This window comes from Chiroxiphia lanceolata, chromosome 1, assembly GCF_009829145.1.
Source record: "Chiroxiphia lanceolata isolate bChiLan1 chromosome 1, bChiLan1.pri, whole genome shotgun sequence".
Classification (NCBI taxonomy): domain Eukaryota; kingdom Metazoa; phylum Chordata; class Aves; order Passeriformes; family Pipridae; genus Chiroxiphia; species Chiroxiphia lanceolata.
Window position 1 is genome coordinate 79,707,401 of NC_045637.1, and position 17,179 is coordinate 79,724,579.

A 17,179-nucleotide genomic window follows, 5' to 3' on the forward strand; every position below is an offset into this window, starting at 1 on the left:
GTTTCACTAAAGTAATTTTTTAAAAGATGAATAACATTTTTAGAAAGAGTTATATTTCCTGAACTGGTCATTTGAATAGATTGAATGCCAAAATAAATTCAGAAAACTATAGTAGTGTTAGTTTCTTAATATTCTCATAAAGATCTTTGATTCAGAGACACTACAGCACGATACTTCACCAAGCATCTATGGAAATTCAATACAGAATAAAAGGTCATAGATGAACAGTAAGAAAAGTAATGGACTCACCTATATGCCTATATAGTCACAATTTTCTGCTAGCCTAAATTACACATTCAGTCAGTTACATCAGCTTTGTTGATGCTCAGGAACAGAAAGAACTAGAAGTGAATTGCATCTACACCCATAGCTTCAATATAGAGAATTATTCTTTTTCTACAGTTAAAGAGATCCTTTGGTGTTAAAAAGATACTACACAAGATGTACTGAGTGCCAATTTGCTCAGTAATTTCTTTTTCTCTAATAAGTAATTCATTTTAGCTGGAAAAAACAAATAAGGTGTGTGAATACTCTACGATAGCAGCAAAGCCAGGAGAATAAAAGACTTCATAGAAGAGGTGGACTAAAACCATATTAATCTTTCATCTCTCCAGATAAAAACACACAAATAATAAACCACTTAAAGACATTAAAAATGCTTTGAAAAAACCCCCCACATTTGGACCATTTGAACTTTCACAACCATGTATTTTCTGCATTTTGGCAACCATTTTTTCCCTATGGCATCTGTGAACAATGAGTCTAGTTAACTCTTAGTAGTGCCTGACAATTCTCATGCACTTTAGCACTGAAATTTTACTCTCATCCTCATTAATTTCAAAAGCACAAGCTGAGCAGATGCAACTCCAAATTCTCATATGGCTTACATCAGCATAGCTGCATTGATTTAAGTAGAACTGGACAGCAGATCTATTATTAGTGAGATCTCATGTAAAAGCAGTGCAATTTGTCATCAATGAATACTACAGTGAATCTCAAAGACCAACCTTATTTCCAAACTTTCTGGCCACAGTGAATACAGACAACACAGGAAACTTCTTTGAATCTAGAGTTTAATCTTGAACATTCAGTGCTTTAGGTCAGTACCTTATTCCACAGTTTCTTGATGTTAAGGTAAAGATGTGATCTTAATGGAAGGAGACAGCTGAATCCCAGTCATACTCAGTAGAAAACTGCTGACTTATCAGGCTTCTTCTTTTGGTACCACTAGGGGCTCAGAAAAAATCTAAGCGTTTCTCTTATCTGATCACTGTTCTCACTCCCAGTTTAGCAGTAATAATCAGTAGCATACTTTTTACTTAGGCCAGACTTCCAAAGATTAAGGACAGTAGCACAGGATACTGGTGTTAGACATTTTGGATTCTGTTATGCAAAGTGCAGTTTGAATTTCGTTGTACGCTTTTTTTAAGTTAGCCTTGTATACTGAGACATTTCAATGTTAGTGATTTCTGTTTCCTTGGAGGAATTCCCACAATGTTTGAGATATTTAGGAGGCACAAGTAACCCTGGATTTAAGTAAACGTTCAACTGGATTTAAGTAAAGGTCCACAAAATGCCTAAACAAATGAAAGCAGGTGATGACTAAATACTCTACAATTCAGTCCTGGAAGCTATTTAAGAACATTATGCTTTGCAAGAGTAGGGAACTTAGAGGTAGAGAGGGTACAGAGCCCTGTAAGTGAAAGGAAACACAGAGGGACAATGTTTTTAAGGATGTATTCAGATCTAGTAGAGAGGAGAAAAAAAAATAAAGGTAGAAAAAAGATGTGAGATGGAAACAGGCCACTGCTGTTTTGATTATGCCTCTTCAGTTTTGTTACCATCTGAGAAAAACATAGAGTTCATGTTCAAGCATCAAGTAAATTATTGTTGTCCATAATTATAAAAAAGGAAACAGAATGGACAATTATTTGAATATTATACGTGCTTGCAATACTATTTATTCAGATATATATTATAAAGGTACTTCATTTAAGACATGGAATACAAATTCTGTTCAGTCTGTTTGATATGTCTTTCTGTATGAATTTAGAACCTCAGGACTACTAGAATGCACTCTACAGGACAAAGAAAACTTTGTATTGCAAGGTAGTTTTTCTCTGCTGAAAATTTCTGTCAGCAATACACCTATGCAGTTAGCTGGAAAAGTTAAACAGCTGTAACCAAGGGCATGGTTTTGCAGCAACGTGTGATGTGCAGTTTCTGATTTGAGTCTCCTTTTTGCTGGGGGCTATAGACCTCCTTTAGGCGTAACAGTAAAAATAGGAGCACCCTGCAAGTTGCACCACAGTAGCAGTGTGGGAGACAGAATGACTCAGGGACATCCTTTCTAAAGTACAATTCCTCCCTCACATCCTTCTTGTTCAGGTGAAGGGAACAGTGTGATTTGTGGTATGATCTGTCTCAGCAGCAATTTACAACTTCCCAGTAAAATCTCTCTGCTCACTCCCTTTTGCCATCGACTTGTTTTAGCATTGAGGGACAGGGGAGAGAGGATAGTGCAGAAAGTCATGTGCAGGGATGCAATGTACTGCTTGTAACCACATAAATATCTTACACCCATCCATTAGCCTCCATGTTCCTGTCTCTGCATAAGGAGGGGTTGCTTGTCCCCTCAAAGGAGACAAAACTGAACTACAATTTAGTCTCAGGATTCTCCCTGGCATTTTTATAGCTGAAGCCTGTCTGCTACTTACTCAGACTAACACTATAAATCTAGCACACTTTAAGGGCCACATTTTCAGTGTCATAAAACATCATATCTGTCCATTTTTCAGGGGAACCACAGGGCTTTTATAATACCTAGAGAAAATCAAATCTTAGGAAGTGACAACATCTCTGCCTAAGATTGTTCAGATGTTATTGGTTTCTGGAAAGGCTCAGAAAAATATGGTAACATATATAAACAGTAACTAAAATGAACTTTCCCGCAATCCTAACTTGCATTTGTCTGACTAGATTTTAGTCTTCTAACTATGGGGAATATGGTTTTGTTTCTTTTTTTTTTTTTTTAATTGTTCTGGTTTGTTTTTACTTTTAATTTCAGCCTTGACTGTTTTTTCTTATATGCTGCTGCTTTTCTTTTTTTTTCAGTTTGTCCAGTCTAGAGTAATTTTTCTAGAGTAATTGGTTTTTTTTCAAATTCTTTCTTAAAAATCTGCTTTTTCTCTTCAGATTATTTTCATGTACTTGTTCTCTAGGCATAGAAATCATCCTGTTTCTTACTTTAATCTTCTCTCTTCCCACTTACTCATTCCTTAATGTTTCTTCTTACACAATTCCACTACAAGCACTTTCTATCTTTCTTCTCCAATAATTATTTTCCTGATCTCTTTTTATATTCCTCCTTCCCTGTTTTCTTGCTCTCTTTTTTTTGTCAGTGTTAGAATGGATAGGTATAGAGGGAAAAACCAGGCAGAATAATAGCTGCATTTTTTCCATATGCACATAAAAAAATCATATGTATGAAAGGGAATCAAGTGCTAACAAAATTGCTTTTAGTATCACATTTCCTCAGCTTCTGTTCAGGAGCTGGAAATGCTGTAAAGAAGCACAACTGGAAATGTTTTAATTCGCCCTTTTCTCTCATTCTTCATAGTCTGAAGCAAGTTTTCTCTCACACAATAGACACCAGCCCATTGTCTGTAAAGGACAACTTCCGAGAAGGCTGGACTATAATATAGAGAGTGCCTGTGGCACTATTATGCCAAGCCCTGAAAGAATAGGCTGATGGGAATAGCAGTCAGTAAGACAAGCTCTCATTCGGGATCAGCACTCTCCCTTCACACGGACCATGCTGGTGAGCGCTTAGGTTAGGTTTTGCTGTGGAAATACTCAAACTACACCACACCAAGGTGACAGTGAACAAGAGGGTAAGGCAGTCCCTCATCCCAGGTACTTCAGAGCCTATCAGGCTTGTAAGTTACTTAGTTCCTTCCATGTACCTAATGGCAAGACTATTACTCCTGAAAGCATTGTACGCATCCAAGTGTCTAATAAGTTAAGTGGCTTTCATGACATAAAGAAACTGAAGTGTGTAATGTGTATAGATCTTATTTTTAGATACCAAGGAACATAAAGATTTCGAGCTTGTACAAAGACGCTGACACTGATTAGCAGCTGTAAAGTTTTCTTACTGTTCATACCACTCACATGATTAACCCTTCTAACACCGTCCTAGTACAGACAGCATGCTACGTATTGCTCCCCCATTAGTTTGCTTATCTATAGTCAAAATTCAGAACAAAAATATAGCTTCCTTTTGTAGACCTGCATGTTATTCCTCATTGGCCTGCTTTTGATTGTATCTTACAATTCAAAAACATCAGTCTCATGAGCCTTTGTGATTATCAGGTTTCCTAAGGTTTACCTTATAGATGATCAGCAGAAAAAAAAAGAATGAAGAGGCAATAATATACAAAGATATAGCCTTAATTTTTCCATCCTGTAGTCATTATTTCCGATTGGATCTATCAATGCCAACATTTTAGAAGATCAGAAGACACAGAATCAGATCACAATACAAAATGTGACATTCTGTTCTAGCCAGCAGGAAACTGAAGGGGGCAGGAGGAGAATGGAATAAAAAAACAGCCTCCTTAGCTTAGGCAGCCCAAGAAAAAGCCATGTTTCAGCTGCAACCTCTTCACTCAGGAAAACAGAGGCAATGGTCTGTCATCATAAACTTGGGCATTGTATCCTGCAAGAGCAATTAAGCAGTGGCATCTTAAACTCTATTTCACTGCAGCTTGCTGCCAAAAACCAGTACAGAGAATGCTGAAACTGTTTCTTTAATACGATCTTACTCTGGAAACAACTGGAAGAGAACATGCTTCCACAAAGGACAGCCACCTGTTATCTCTTTTGAAAATGATATGGTTTGAGACAGTGGCTAAGTAATAAAATTTGGCCTCCACTGGTTAAACTGAATAGAATTCTCTAGCCACATAAGACAGATTAATCATATCATACATAAAAAAAAAATTGTTCAGCTTAATAATTATATCTTTTCTGGACAGGAAGTATCATTATGTGACCATACTAATTTTGAGCCATTAGCCTCTCTTTCCCCATTTTCTGAATATGGAGGAATGAAAGATGGCTTAATTATAGCACTATGAAATTACCTGACTTTTGGTGGAAGGTGGAGAAGATGGTCTTATGCTCACAATACAAAACTGGGACTGTAGGATATTACCTTAAAATATTTATTCTCAGTTACTGTGTCAGTTCTATCTGCATCTGCAATAAGTAACATGTTTAAAACACACTCACATATATGAAGTGAGAGTAGAAGAATGTGGCAGCTGGAAGGTAACAGGCCCTGCTGCCTAAATACAGTTGCGTTTTCTCTCATAGTTGCAGACTGGAGTTTGTGAGATGTGAAAATGTGTAATATTAAATGTGTAGTATTACAAATAGTGGATAAAATTGCAAACATTACATATTAATTCATGTTAATTTGTCTCTTTACTAGCATAGCAAACTAGCCTGTGTTCATTTGTCTCCAGAACTATCTATACTGATTATTAATCAGAGTTTGCCAAAATCTTGTATCTTTTTTTTTCCCCTATTCGTGAAGGCACTTCTGAGAATAATAATTACACTACTTAGCCTTTATCTAGTGCTTCTCATCTTTCAAGTGCTTTACAAATATTAATTCACTAATGAATCTTCCCAAAAACTCAGATTACTCCCGTTTTACAGATGGAGAAGCATTAGCAGAGAGGGCAAGTGACCTGCCTGAGGCCATGGATAGTAGAGAAAGGCAAAAGGACTAAGAGGAAGGATGCTTATAACTAGAAAGAAATGGAGGCAGATGGGACAATTATGGTGATTGTTCAGCAAATAATCATGAGATTCCAGTGAAGAACTTTATATATCACCGGAGGGCAGGCAGTGCTAGCCCTACCATGTGTTATACAGCCACTCAGTATGCCAAAGGATTCACAAATAAAAAAATGAAAGTGAGAAATAAAACACATGGCACTTTCACCATTTTTTAAAACCAAAACACAGTCTGTTCTGAGATACTGGCAAAAATCTTAAAAGTAATCATAAGCACAAAACTAATGTCAGGAAACTAGAAAATTCTAATTTTTTTGATATCTCATTTGATCTGTATTCAAAATTGAATCACTGAAATGAAAAGACTGCCCAATACTAGGTATAAATTCAGTTACAATTTCTATACTTGATTCATTTTACATCTGGGGAGACTGATAAAAAGCATGGTGTCTATAAGACTAGATTTAGATCACACATATAGTTCAAAGAGTGTGTAAAAAATAGCCAAATAAACTTCCCTCTTAAACCTTGCCTTTCTGCTCTCCAAATAGTCTCTGTTTAATCACACTTTTGTTTTTCTTCATTTTGGTTTGGTTTTGCTTTGTTTTACAACAAAACCTTTTTTTTTAAAATTCAGATCTCCCAAATGATTGCAGAAAAACAGATACTTGTACATATAGGACTATGGGAGAACATGGGATAATACTACTGTATGATGCTGCTGGCAGGGAGACTTTCATTAAGGCTGTAAGAGATATATCATTGCCTGGAGTTTAGAACAGCAATTGGGGATGAAACATATCCAAGCTAAATCCATGAGGTGAATGACCTAGGAGCAAAAATCATTCCCTATGTCACAACTGATAAAAACATGGGGTTTGGTTTTGGATTGTGGTAGAATCCTAACAAGTATAGTACACATAACTACCCAAATCCAAAGCTCCAAATGATTACACAAATATTCAAAGTACTTTATGCTCCATGCAGACTGAGAAGAAAGTAAAAAAGCAGTGAAAGCTGTACAAAATCTGCCAGATATACAAACAATCGAGTCAAATTGAGATCGCTTTTTCCCCTCTTTGAGAAGTGTTTTTTTTCTGCCTTACTGATGTGGTAGATATTCCAGTTATACTTTATGCAGACATTGATATTTTGTATACACTACTGTAATGTGCTGACCAGTGATGACAGAATAAAGGTGGTAAACAATCCAAGAGTACAGAAAGCAACGAGAATGAAGAGGAGAGAAAAGGAATGCAAAAGAACCTCTGATAATTTCAAACATCATAGCAAGATATGTGCTGTAATGCTCAGTGCAGTACTAAAAGGGGAGGTCCCAGTCCTGTACCCTGTGCATTTTTCTCTCAAATTATCCCCTTGCCTGGAGATGCCCTTAAAATGAAATTTATTTACCTACAGAATAGCTAGACCTCTTCAGGTTCTTAGAGCTTGGGAAGCAGATAATTTTCCAAGACACAGAATAGGTGCATTTATGTTGTATATTGGAAAATTATCTACTTCCTTGGCTCTAAATAACTGAGAGAAAACTATTATTTCAAAAAAGAATAATCAAAATATATCTTTCTTTGCTTCTGTAAGTTTCTAGAAGTAAAGATCACTGCTTTCTCTCTCTCTGAGTTCTATATCCTCTTAAAATTAATTCTCCATAAAACTTTATTTATTCAGGAAAAGATTTCCTGGAAATGACAAGGTAGAAAAAAGCCTTTAATGGCACTATTTTGATGTTAATAACACAACTTTATGGCTTCAGCGTTTGTAAGCTTTGCAGTCAATACTCATGATTACCAACCCAATCACTGACAACAGCAAGCAACTTACCACTTATGACCTCAGATTTTGTAGCAGTGAGAAACAAATTGACTGGGTAGAGCTCCTGCAGTACATTGTAGTCAAGATGAAACTATTAAATTTGTGGTTTCATCAGGTGATTAAATTTTTGTTTAGCTCCTGTGATACAATGGTTTTTATGTTATTACAAAAAAAGTAACAATCACAAAACTTTCATAATAGATCACATACATAGGAACAGGACACTTGAGAAGGATGCTCATGGTGACATGAGGGTATCACACCAGAAACAAATGCTACATTTTGCCTGTGAAGTTTAGTTAGGTTTGCTTTGCTTAGGCCAGCTTGTTGGAGGTCTGGGTAAGAGTACAGGCTGTTCTTACTGAAATTCAGAGCACTATGCAGAAAGGGCTTTAAGCAGATAGGAAAAGTGGCAAAGAAAACAAAAAGTGCCTGTCCCACCTGCGATGTGACTCAGCGTGGAGAAGAAAAGCTTTGTTTATGCAACAGACATAAAAATGTCAGGTACACAGACCAGAAGCCCTGAGTTTTTTCTCAAGTGCTGCTGTGTTACGTATATGCTGCTGCAGCTTAGTTCTTTGTTCCCTTTCTTCAACTCTGAAAGGAAGATATGGATTTTATTTATTTGTCTCCATAATTTTATTTGGATGCTGTCGAGTAAGGATGGAGTTTAGAAGTGCCATTGATATAAACTTAATTACTGTTTTAGGAACCAAGTTCTTTTAACCAATGATTTTTTTTTACCTAAATCTGTGTCAAAAACTAGGCAGTGCTGTGTAATTCAGTGCTGTAAGTTAAATCAGTAGTTATCAAGATAAGGCAAATACTGGTTCTTAGATGTTGAGATCTACAAATAAACTAAGCTTTACATATCAACTTATTTTTAATTAAAATTTATTAATACATTCTGACTGTTGCTGATGCTAATATTTTGAAGTACCTAAGATTATTTTAGGCTAAGCGGGAAAGTGTCAGTTTTCTTTTTCTAGCATACTTTATGTTCCCATAGGCTTTAGCTTTATATTCTTCAACCAGGAAACTGTATGTAGTTATTTTGGATGTCTTCTTTAATTGCTTAATTAAAACTATAGAAAATGGCATAAAGTAAACTCTATCACATTGACATTTGCACAGCAGCACATTTGCAATCAACCAAAAGCATATTTGTCCTATGTCATTAATGATAAAAAGGCACAAATTATTTATTTGGGATAATATTAAGAATAAAATATTAATTTGTTCAAGAAAACACTGTATTAATAGTAAATAATCATGACCTCCGTGAATATGATACCAAGATAAAACTGCTTTAATTTGGTTTAGAAAATAATTAAGTACAGGCATACATTCATAGAAAAGAACTCTACTACCTTGTGATTAGTGGTAAAATACATCTCAGAACAACCTCTAAGCAAGAACTTGCATAAGAAATGTGCTGCAATAATGAAGTAATTCATTGTACTGTATCATTAATCATTCATTCTGAAAGTCCTACTTTTCCAAGAGAAAGTTCTGTGTAAATAAAAGACATACGAAGTCTAGAATTCACAACCAACACCCGAAAACAAAAGAAAACATCTGTACTTGGCACCATTTACCTCCTAATTCAGGAAAATACACATATGGGATTGCATTTTTGAGCACCGCGATCTAAGAAAAATATTAAGCTATTACAGAGCATCCAAAGGAGAGCAATGAAGATGGCGAAGGGCCTTGAGGTGAAGCTGTATGAGGAGCGGTTGAGATCACTTGGTCTGTTCAGCCTGGAGAAGAGGAGACTGAGGGGAGACTGTAGTCTACAACTTCCTCATGAGGGGAAGAGGAGGGCCAGACACTAATCTCTTCTCTGTGGTGACCAGTGACAGGACCTGAGGGAATGACCTGAAGTTGTGTCGGGGAGGTTTAGGATGGGTGTTAGAAAGAGATTCTTCACCCGGAGAGTGGTTGGACACTGGCTTGCCAGGGAAGTGGTCACAGCACCAAACCTGATGGAGTTTAAAAAGCATTTGGATCATACTCTCAGGCACATGATGTGACTCTTGGGGATGGTCCAATGAAGGTGTAAGGATTGGACTTGATGATCCTTGTGGGTCCCTTCCACCTTGACCTGTTCTGTGATTCTGTGATTCAAAACCGTGAATCATCAAAACAGGAAAACAAAGAATAATGAAATAATGGCAAGGATAGGTCAGGAAAAAATCCTGTATCTAACTATGGATCTAACACAACAGAGATCCATGGGCAATGTTGACTGCAACTGAGAATTTCTAAAAGTAAATCTACATTGTTATTCCAGCTGTTCTTTCCAGTGTTTCAGTCAGTCTCCCAATAATTAAAATACTTGTGGAAGTGACCTTTCTAAATAGTTGTCTGTTTTTCAAGTGACTAGGGCTTTTGTAATGTTTATATCTACTTTCACCTCAACTTTTCATCTTTTATATTTACACTTGCTCAGATAGTAAATTATTTTCCTCTTTGTATGCATCTTTTTTTCAAACTGTTTTTTTGAGGCAGACAGGAAAGCTATGGCAACTGTGATGATGTCTGTACCCTTTAATTTGTAGCACAATGCTGCTTCTCTCTATGCCTCATTCTCAATACTAATAGGCATATTTCCATTTGCTTCACTTCTACTTGGTATTACATATATTAGCAATCTTTTCATGCAGGTCCCATAGCACAAAGCTCAGGAGTATCATATTTTGCAAAATATCAAACACAAATATTCATGTTCCAGAACATGAGTGATTTTATCTTCAACAGCAAGCACACTGGGAATGGTTGCAACTCACACAGAACTATATGAGTTAGTCCTAATTAGCTCAAATACTAGTAGCAGCATAGCAGGGCTCAGTGAATAAATGCAAGCACGTTGGCCAAATATGTTAATTACAACATAATGTCCAGCAGACAGTAAGTATGAAAGATCAAAGGGACAATGCAGGATATATCCTTCCCGTATCATAAAAAAAACCCAAAACCGCTTCATGCTCTGACTTGTTTCACTGCGTTCTCACAGAAAGTTGTTTCAGTGAGCTAAGTGAAATTATTTACATGAAATTTATAGTAGATCTGTACAGAAAAAAATATGATTTTTTTAAAAGGCACATTCTGCTAAGTTGTTTTTGTCTTTGTCTTTCCCTCTCAAGCTTTTACAGCTACATTCCCCAGCTTATCAAATAGATATTTACACAGTCTTGCAAGCTATTATTATGCCATGGCACTTTACTACAGTAATGATTAGGTAATACATCTACAGCACAAAATAACTTCAGCTAATCAAAACAATACCTGGTAAATAAATTTTTAAAAATGCAACACAGAGGTATTCTTCTTTAGGATCTGAAATGCACATTGCAAGCTATCAACATACTCAGAGCATGCCATTTAATTAGACAGCTATAAATCTTTTACAGAAAGGAACTTCAGCATAAAGTTTTTTAATTTAGTTAATGTTGCATAAGTGTATGGTCAAACTTTTAAGTAAATGGTCCACTTTTACTGTAAGAAACGAGACTGTTTTTATCAAAACCTTATTCATGTTTTGATCATTTTGTAAATATTTTTTGTCTATGATCTAAACTGGGGAATGGAGTAGAAGATGAGAATAAAATTGCATAAAGTTTGCTTTTGTTGAGATACGTTACTTTACTCATCATTAAGTCTTTTCTCATAGATTTACAGGGTACATCTTCAGTTTAAGAAGCTGGCCATTCAGTCTCTACTAGTTCTGCCTCTAAACAGCCATGAAGTCCTGCTCTGGATGAGGTAAACTGAAAGGTGGGACTAATCAGGGCAACAGACACAGGAGAACAGACACAGCTTGAGCGAGTTGCTGTGTTACTAACAAAAAGAGGCTTAGCATGCAATAACATTGCAATCTAAATCTGTTCATTTCATAAATGAAAAAGGAAACATAAAGCTTAGCTATCACAATTTCACAGCTAAAAGTGCGTGTCGATCAGATGTAGATGTATAGTAGCTGGTCCTATAAACAATATGGGCATTCTATGTTCATTTTTTAAATCACACTTTAAACGCCTTATCCTTCATTTAGTATACAGTACAACTCTCAGAATTTATCATTAACACATTTAACACATAAGATTTTAAGGAAAATATTATGTAGCTACCTAAATGAAAAGTATTTGATACATGGATTTTCTGACCATCTACAAAGTGATATAAAACACAGAATGGCAATTTAAACTGAAGACACTTTTAAGTATAGACTATGGACCTTAAATTTATACAGCCAGAACGAAGAAATCTACTCTATAACTTCATTATTTAACGTTGCCAATATAAGATATACAAATAGTGGAAAGAAATACCAGAATTTTGATAGGTTTTCTTGTTTTTAAAAGGCAAGTAACTAGTCTTGAATATTTCAAGAAACATTCAGCAAAGAAGAAAGAGAGCAGAGCTTCTATGTGAAAAAAAAATGAAGAATATGGTATATTTCTTCATTACTCAAGAGTTGAGAAAGATGGACAAACCAGGTAGTGAAAACAGGTAAAGAGCTCTTTGAACAATATCTTGTCAATATATTATCTTATCTAAATTATCCATGTCAGCTATGTGAAAAAACAGCCTCAGAAAATAAGTGGCATGCCTGATTTGTCATTATGTCAGCTGTTACCTTTTCTGAAACTAACATAGTTTTGTTTTTATGCTATTCTGTAAAGTAAATTTTGTCCTCCTAGGGAATTTAGGTTACAAGTTAAAAGTATCTGAATCTTAAATATTCCCATCTTAACATTATTTATTTTTTAATATATATTTGACACTTTGTTTTACATTGTATTTTAATTCCAACATAAATAAATTAAGAAACCGAAATAAAGTCAATTTAGGATTTGGGGTTCTTTTAGAATTTCCTTTAAAACTTATTGCACAGTTTGTCTGATTAATCAATTCCTAAGTAAGCATACAAAATCTAAATGATTTTTAGCTTGATTTCATTCAAGATTTTTCGCTTTGTATCTGCATTGCCCTGAAATAACAGAAGCAATTTTGACTATAAATATAACCATGACTAAGTTCACCTTCACTTAAAGAAGGTCAGACTTTTACCTTCTGATACTTACGCTATTTTATCTTCTTATGCCCTTCACTGTAAGCACCTAAGCACTGGATAAATAAAGTCAGCAGAATTAAACAGAGATGGAATTGGCATTAACACCATTTGATATTGTTTACTCCAGCAATACAGTATGCTTATGTGGAAATAAAGAGGTTATAATGATAGCAGAGTATGGAACAACATGAATTCATCCTCATAATGGTCATTGTAATGTTAATGGGACATTGTGCAAACACAACCCACACCATTACAATTTAAGGAATTTAATCATATATCCATTTCCAGTTGCAATTTACTTTTCTTCTTAGTGTAATAAATAAATTCCTATACTATGTGTAAATTAAAGATAAAGAGAAAACACCTTCCCACCAGTCACTGTCTCTAATCTCCAATCTGTCGTCACTGTGCAATCTGTGAAACAACAGATATATAATATCACTTCTGTATTTAACCCTAGCTTTGTACCAATAACTCAGTTTGCAGTATTTAATGTTCCATTTCCAGACACATGAAGAACAAGTAGGTCACCAGGAAGAGTCCAGAGGGTGTTTAAAAAGAACTTGGAAGTCATGCTTGATCAACTTTATAAACATCTGTGGGGAAATGATTGATTTGACAGATGAGAGGAGATCAGTGGATATTGTCTACCTTGACTTCAGTAGAGATCCCACAAGATCATCATAGAGAAGCTGTTGAACTAAGGGCTTTATGAGCAGATGTTGAGGTGAATCAAAAACTTGCTAAACAGCCATCCCTGAAAGACGGGGATCAGTGGCAAAAAGTCTAGTTGGAGGTCATTAACTAGCCTTCGTAACATTAACCAGTGTAACCCATGGGTCAAGACAGGCTCCAGTCCTGATCAACACCTTCATTCATGATCTGAATAATGGAGCAGAGTGTACTGTTAGCAAGTTTACAGACGACACAAAACTGGGAGCAGTAGCTGATACACCAGCGGGTCATGCTGCAATCCAGCGGGACATGGTGTTACAATCCGCTTAAATGTTGCAGAAAGAACTTCAGATCCGTATATTCCCTTGAGCAAAATTAAAACTCATGCAAGTTATCTGTTGATATCAAAACTGATTTTATTAATTGCTAAGAGATGCAAAAAGAAAGAGGAAAAAATAAAAAAAGTTGGAAAATGCTAAGATTACTTCTAGAAGCAGAGAAAAGATACCACCAAAACTACCTTTCCGCTGAGCTGACCTGTGTGTGTGGGGGAAAACAGTTTCTGCCTTTTTTTTCTCTATCTCTGTTGCTTTTTGATGTTATCTCTTTAGCTGAGGGGAAGGGGGGGGCAGGGGGATGAGGGGGGGAGGTCTTAACAGCTTTAGTTCTCTGGAATGCAACCAAGATGAGTTGTTTCGCCCCCACCTTTCAGGCCTCAGAAATATGGTCAGGGTGGAGGGAGATAAGATATCTCACATATGTTGCACGGTGGGTCTCAGTCCTCTCCAGGCCAGCAAAGTTCCAGTCTCCAGTGACAGGTAGGCAGCATACGTCGGAAGAAGAAAAGTGAGGGGGAGGTGGAGATAGATTCTTGGCTTCAGTAGCCAGTTCTCTTTCCCACTCCTCTCTCCCCTGGTTTTCCCAAATTTTTCCTCAACTTTTATAGTGTTCAAAGGAGGTTGTACGTGGTTTCTTGGCATGTAGCCCTATTCAGATGTTCAAAGAGATATGATAACCATACACAATAACAAGATCTTTTGGCAGGAAAACTCCAGCAGGAAGCTTTGGTGAGAACTTATGATAGAAAGCTGACAGAGAACTTTTTGGTAGGAAGTTTTGACAGGCAGAAACAATGGCAAAACATTATTTTTGGCATTTCTATGTTATCTACATGCTACACATGGACAGGGGAGAAATGGGCAGGCAGGAATGTTGCAAAGCTCAATTAAGAGAAGTGCAATTTCTGTGCCTGGAGAGGAACAACCCCAGGCACTAGTATATACTGGTTGCCAACCAGCTTTGCAGAAAGGACAGTTGGGGAAAGCAGCTTTGCAGAAAAGAACCTGAGGATCCTGGTGGACACCAAGGTAAACATGAGGCAGCAATATACCCTTTGTAGTAAGAATGGATAATAGTATCCTGAGATGTTTTACAATAAATATTGCAAGCAAGTAGAAGGAATTGATCCGTCCCCTCTATGCGGCACTGGTAAGGCCACATCTGGATTTCTGTGTCCAGTTCTAGGCTCTCCAGCACAGGAATAACGTGGATTAACAAAAAGCACACAGAAAATTTACATTTAAAAATAGTGTTATGCATAATAGTATGTAATCAAAAAGTTTGTTGTTTATATATCCATAAAGTGGAGATATCTGAAAGCAGGCATTTATTACAGGGTTAAAATACAGCAGGGTTAGAATACGAGGAGCTGAATGAAGAATATTAAATTTGAAGAATATTAAATTTGAATATTAAATTTGAAGATTCTGCCAGTTGTGGCCCAGAAACAATACCTGAATCGTGTCATTCAGATTTGTGACTTTACACAGCAGTAAGAGATGACAACATGACATTTTTTAACAACACTGTAAAAGTGGCAAACCTAAAGTATTCAAACACATGACTAGTTTAAGTCTTGAGGCAGCAACATAACTAAAAACAAGAACAAGATGCTGTTTGAAAACATTTTCAGTGTACTCCAAAACCATTATTTCTTAAAGCAAATAGAATACCTGTGCCAGTCTCCTGCAGTTTTACTGTGCCATTTTTTTATCTGATCTTTCAAAAACTTGTTGTGCAGTAATCAAAACCCAAAAAATATGTGTATCGTACAAAATCTATCGATGTATAGTACAAAGATATTTGATTCTATACAGTGTGTACTTCCAATAACACTCAATAATCTGTCAAATAGTCACCATCAAACCATCCTTTTTCAACTTTCTTAAGAGAAATTTACAGGACAGCCAAAGAGGGGAGCTGACTAAACTGAGGTCTGTAGATCTACAGTTACATCACTTTCAGCATCTCACACAGGGAGTTCAGAATTAGCTTTGGTTCATCTGTGAAGAGAAGCATTTGCATCTCTGAGCTGGAAAGGTATTATGGATCATATGAAGACATGCATAATTTTCTACATCCCACTTAGGTGGCCTCAGGAGCAAGTACTAACTTTATTGGGCTTAGTTTTAATTGTTTTACATTTCACCTTTGGTGGAATCAACTGCCTTGATTCTACTCCTAGTATTAACATTGATCTTGGTTTCAATCTGATGTCTTTACTTCTAGATGAGGGAACAGAGGAAACATGTTACATCTGAAGTTCGAGTCCACTGGTGATCCAGACAGGGAAGTGTCCTGACACTGTTTTCTAACCTGTATGTAACATGAAATCCCAAAATTTAAAAGTATAGTAAGGACTTGAAATTAACTTCAAACGTTTCATCAGCCACAAAAGATACCAGAATCTGTGAATGATCCTTGGCACTGGGCTCAGACATTCATACTGCAAAATTATTTGAATAGTTTCCAGTGCGCTTGAAGCCTTAGTGTTTTCTTGCAGGTCATTCCTGTGGGAATGGTTAGGAGGTAGCAAAGAACAGCAGTTAGCTTATATGAAACCATACTGTTTTGGAAGTTAAGAGAGTTTACTTACATTGCTGTTTTCTGCTTTATAGCCTCAGTGCCAGAGAATCGTAAAATCATTTGGATGGGAAGGGACCTTTAAAGGTCATACAGTCCAACCTCCCTGCAATGAGCTGGGACATCTTCAATTCGATCATATTGCTCACAGTCTCATGCAACCTGACCTTTAGTCTTTCCAGGGATGGGACATCCACCACCTCTCTGGGCAACCTGTGCCCGAGTTTCACCACCGACATTGTAATGACCCTGGTATGTTTCATTTGTTGAAACAGACACAACCAAAGTGACCAAGATCTGTAAGGAAGGCTTCTCCTATTGATGTCCCATCAAGATTTCAAGTTAGGCAAAAGGAGCTAAAATGGAGAATGTATTATCCATGTTATATAAGCTTGGGATAAAATGTAAAAAACCTCTGCTTTTCAGAGCTGTCAGTCAGGCATATATCTAAAGCCTTAATATTACTCATGAAGAGAGGGAGACAAATTCAAAACATTTGAATTTAAGATTTTAGTTCTTAGCGATCCTGAACATATAAGCCATCATTACTAGACAAAGATGCAAGCCTTCATGATTGAAAATCCTTGTAGTAAGTAATAAATTTGCGTACTGTTTAATATAAGAAATCTGCCAGACAATAGAAAACTGATAATTAAAATACAAAGAAAAAACAAGTGGTTTGTATCATTCACATCATATGTCATGCATGTATTCTTGGTCTGCTGAAGAGCTCTTTTCAGTATTCAGGCACTTTTTGCATGAATGAACTCCAGTTTTGAATGGTCATTCGGGAAGTATACATTCTCAAAATACAATTGCTCAGGGCTACCAAGTCCTGCATTTGTTTTCCATATAGACAAG

General features: G+C 36.3%; 1 protein-coding gene across 4 annotated transcripts in view; it reads right to left on the minus strand.

The window, feature by feature from the left end:
* Positions 1–17,179, minus strand: part of CDH12 (cadherin 12) — a 532,655-nt gene that overhangs the window by 228,881 nt on the left and 286,595 nt on the right. The window lies entirely within an intron of this gene.